Genomic DNA, 4,146 nt, shown 5'->3' with positions numbered 1-4,146 from the left:
GGATTATTGTTACCCTCACGTCTCAAATCCAACAGTCATTTGCTACACATTTGATAAGGGGATTCATACCATGATTTGAATCATGGTTCATGGTTTATTACAGTGTTTTCTTTCACAAAAAATACACGTAAATTAAAAATAATTTTAATCTCATAATTCTAATTTATGAACTAAATGCTCAATATTTAATTTATTTTTTAATTTAATATAATTTTAATTAAATTTAATTATTAAAAACTGACTTTAATAATAGAGGACTCATGAGAAAAATCTCAATAAATAAAAAAATAAGCTCGTTTGATTCATGGATTAAAATTATGATATTAAAATTATTTTTAATTTACATATATTTTTTATAAGAGAAAATATTAAAATAAATTATAAATTATGATTCGAATAAGAGAAATCTTCTAACTATGACTCATATGAAAAAAAAAAAAAAAAGTCTTCGCGAATCAGGTCAGAAGAACCGAGTGGGGTTTGGGAAGAGAGCTGGCATGATGGGACTTCTAGAAATGGGGCTAATAAAACCTTCCACCAGTTTCTTTCTTTCTTAGGCTCTTTTTGTGTCTGTGCTCTTTTAGTCCTACTCCTACTTGTTTAAAATGCGTAATCTAATATTCTCTCATAATTATGACCCCATCTACAAATCTTCTCTGTATTTTGTTAGTCTCACTTGTATTTATTAATTGCTCTTTGTCACTCTGACTTCTGTTCTGTATTGTTCTTGGGCTATATTGATTTCCGTGTTGCCTCATTATTATATCCGTGAATTACTATTTATTAATTTTGTTTTTGTTCGGTTCTGGATTTATTAATTAGTGTTGTTCTTTTAGGAAATATTTATTATTGTTTTGATCGTTTTTGTCCGTTCCTTTGGCTGCTTGGCGTATTATTCGGATAGCGTGACAAAAAGGTAGGAATGGCTATTTTTATTATCTTTTTTTCGATTTTCTTTTAAGTATATATAACCGGATCAATATGTTACTCCTCCGTGCCTTTTTCTTTGAAAACAGTAAAAAAACACACACACACACACACTTAAAGGCTTTTACTTATAAAAAAATGCTCCTTAAGATTTCACTTAGAACATTATAGTACTTTATAGTTAACTTTCACTAAAAAAAAAAAAAATGCTGTCCCCTTTCATGCAATGTTTCACTTATTTCTTGATCTTTCATTTTTCACATCCAACTGGGGCATTACTTTTTTTAATATATACGAGAAAAGAATTGTAAAAAGATTCCAAGAAATAACTTAAGAAAAGAATTGTAAAAAGATTCCAAGAAATAACTTAAGAAAATAATTGAAAAGGATGTTGATAATGTAGTGATAGTGCTACATTAATTTGAAGATTGTGCCATTATTCTATTTTAAGCTTTTGTTTGTTTGTTTGTTTGTTGGAGATTGTGGTTTGACTATGTATGTGGTTGCTATTTCTATGCTTGCTTTTAATTAAGGGATTAAATAAGCTTGCACGATATATATATTTTTTTCATTTCTTTATACGACAATACTGCATCCTTAAACCACCAACCAGATTGATTGAACATTAGCTGGGCCGTATGATTTGGGCCCAGTTCCATCGTCCCAAGCCCATGTAGGTCCCACGGCCTGCAATGGCCCTTACCATATTTGAGAACCCATAACTATGAAGATGGCGATCCTGCCTACGTACGTTAAGGGCTGGCAGTGATTTTTAAAGCTAAAAATTAATTCTTTTAACTATTTATAAAAAAAGATTTTTAAAGAATTTACAGTTAAAATTAAAAACAGTTTAAATATGATTTTAATTTTTAAATTGTGTGGTAATATTATTATAGTACAATTAATAAAATTTTTCATTACACTATTTTTAGAACCAGCAACACTTGTATAATTATAGTTACTAAACACTCACTTGTAACAATTATTTTTTTTAGCACAACTAATAATAATTTTTCTAAAATCTACAACACTACCAAATATTATGAGATAGAGGGAGTTTATATGTCTCAAGTGAGTTAATAAACCAAGTTTCAATCTCATTATGGACTAATATTTAATATATATATTTACTAATTCACATTAACACAATTGTTCATAAAATACTTTAATTAATTACAGAATAAATTATTATGATTATGAAATTTCACATAAAAATATTTTAACATGTTAGAAATCAAAGATTTGGTGAAAACCACCACGCAAAAGCCAAGAACATTCATGTTAGATCATCAAGAATTAATAAATCTGTAAGCGGAAGCGTACCTGAATCCATATTGCTTGATTTCTCTCTAGAGTCGTGCAGTTTGTCTTCCAGATCAACACGTTTTCCTAGATAACCCTTTAACTTTCTCTTTGTACTCTTTCTGATGATGGGATGTCAGAATGAATGAAAATGATTCGTGTGATCTGAGAACCATAATTGCTATATATTGATAACTTCCCTGTTATCTTTTGGTATTTCTATTTTAGCCCATCATAAAAATAGAAATTACCCTTAAGTCTCTACACATTAAAGACCCACACCCTATTAGATACATTAAAGCCTAAAATACCTAAACTTTAGTAGATCACTTTTAATTAGGCTTAACTTTATATGACAACCCGCAACACATAATTATTCACATATAAACCCAACGTTAGATTAAGGATCCAACATAACATACTCACTTGCAAAGATAACAAATAAATTACCAGGAACTTCGACCCATTCACCCAACAAACAGCATAACTCATTTGCTAAAGCTCATTTTGCCACATTGTGAGCAAAGCCGTTCAATTCTCCCGGAACCCAGGAAAACTCGCACACGGACAGGGAATTGGTGACTGATAACGAATCTTCATCAATTGAACTTACGGGTGCAGAAGAGCCATTGAACGCGTTAATCACTAGAAGACAATCTCCTTCACAGATGATCTTGGCCCATCCCTTGGAGATAGCCAATTCCAGTGCTAGACGGATTGCCAATGCCTCGCCCATAGAAGGAGAGGAAATAGCCACCTTTTTCTCTTTTTTTTTTAATTTTTTTTAATTTTTTTAAACTGGCTCTCCCATAACCCATTCTTCCGGACTTGTACTCTAGATGAGAAACATTCAATTTAGATCCCGTTAATTTTATCAATTTAAATTTTTAATTTTAATTTTATATTAATTAAAAGTTTTCACAATAAGTTATATGTAAAAAGTTCTCATATAAAATTACATCTTAACTCGAATTAAAAATTCAAACTCGCAAACTGAACGAGGTTTTAATAATTTTACAAGATTCACTGTAAATGCAATTTTGGCTAAAAACAAATCACTACAGTCAAAGGAAGTACAATGTAGCTTGTAGCTTGAGTTTTGTTAAGGTCTCGTTCGTTTCACCGATTTAATTTTTCAGTTTTAAATTTTTACAGTTAAAAGTTTTTAAAAAATGTCACATCTAACATAATCTACTACAGTAAAAAATTCTCAGAAAAATACCACATCTCTAATCGAATTGAAAATTTGAAACAAATGAGGCCAAAATGCTTTGTCGAATCTAAAAGATGTATCTAAACCAACAAAAAAAAATATAAAATAAGAATCAAATTCTTGGTTGTACTGTCGGTGGAGCAGTTTAGAAATGCAGTGAAACGCTTTAAGGTATGTTTAGTAGGAGGAATGAATTAGTGAAAGGATGGATAGGATATGAGAGAAGGAAAGGAAGAACGAGAGAGAAATAAAAAATAACTTTTAATGGTTTTTCATTTTTTGTTTTTATTTTTTCATCTCTCGAGCAGAGAGAAAGAGACAGAGATATTAATAGAGCTTTTTATACTAAAAATAATCTTTTGATAAAATTACTAAACACATTTTTAAAAATAATTTTTGTCTGAGATTGAAATCGTTTTCATTATCATTTTCATACAAAAAATAAAATCATTTTGGAACGAATTCCAAACGCGCCCTTAAGGCCGTGTTTGGAATTGATCATGTTTTTATTTTTCACGTTTTTTAAGAAAAAAATGAAAACATTTTCAAAACGGCGTTTGGCGCAATAAAAATAAAAAAGGAAATGAAAATGATTTTTTTAATTTAGTGTAAAATGAGAGAGAAATGAAAAATGACTTTTAGTCGTTTCTTTTTTTTCGTTTTCTTCTCTCTCGAGCAGAGAGAAAGAGACATTAATAGATTTT

The sequence above is a fragment of the Morus notabilis genome, unplaced genomic scaffold (genome assembly GCF_000414095.1).
Source record: "Morus notabilis unplaced genomic scaffold, ASM41409v2 Scaffold2216, whole genome shotgun sequence".
Lineage (NCBI taxonomy): Eukaryota > Viridiplantae > Streptophyta > Magnoliopsida > Rosales > Moraceae > Morus > Morus notabilis.
This window is presented reverse-complemented; position numbering follows the sequence as displayed.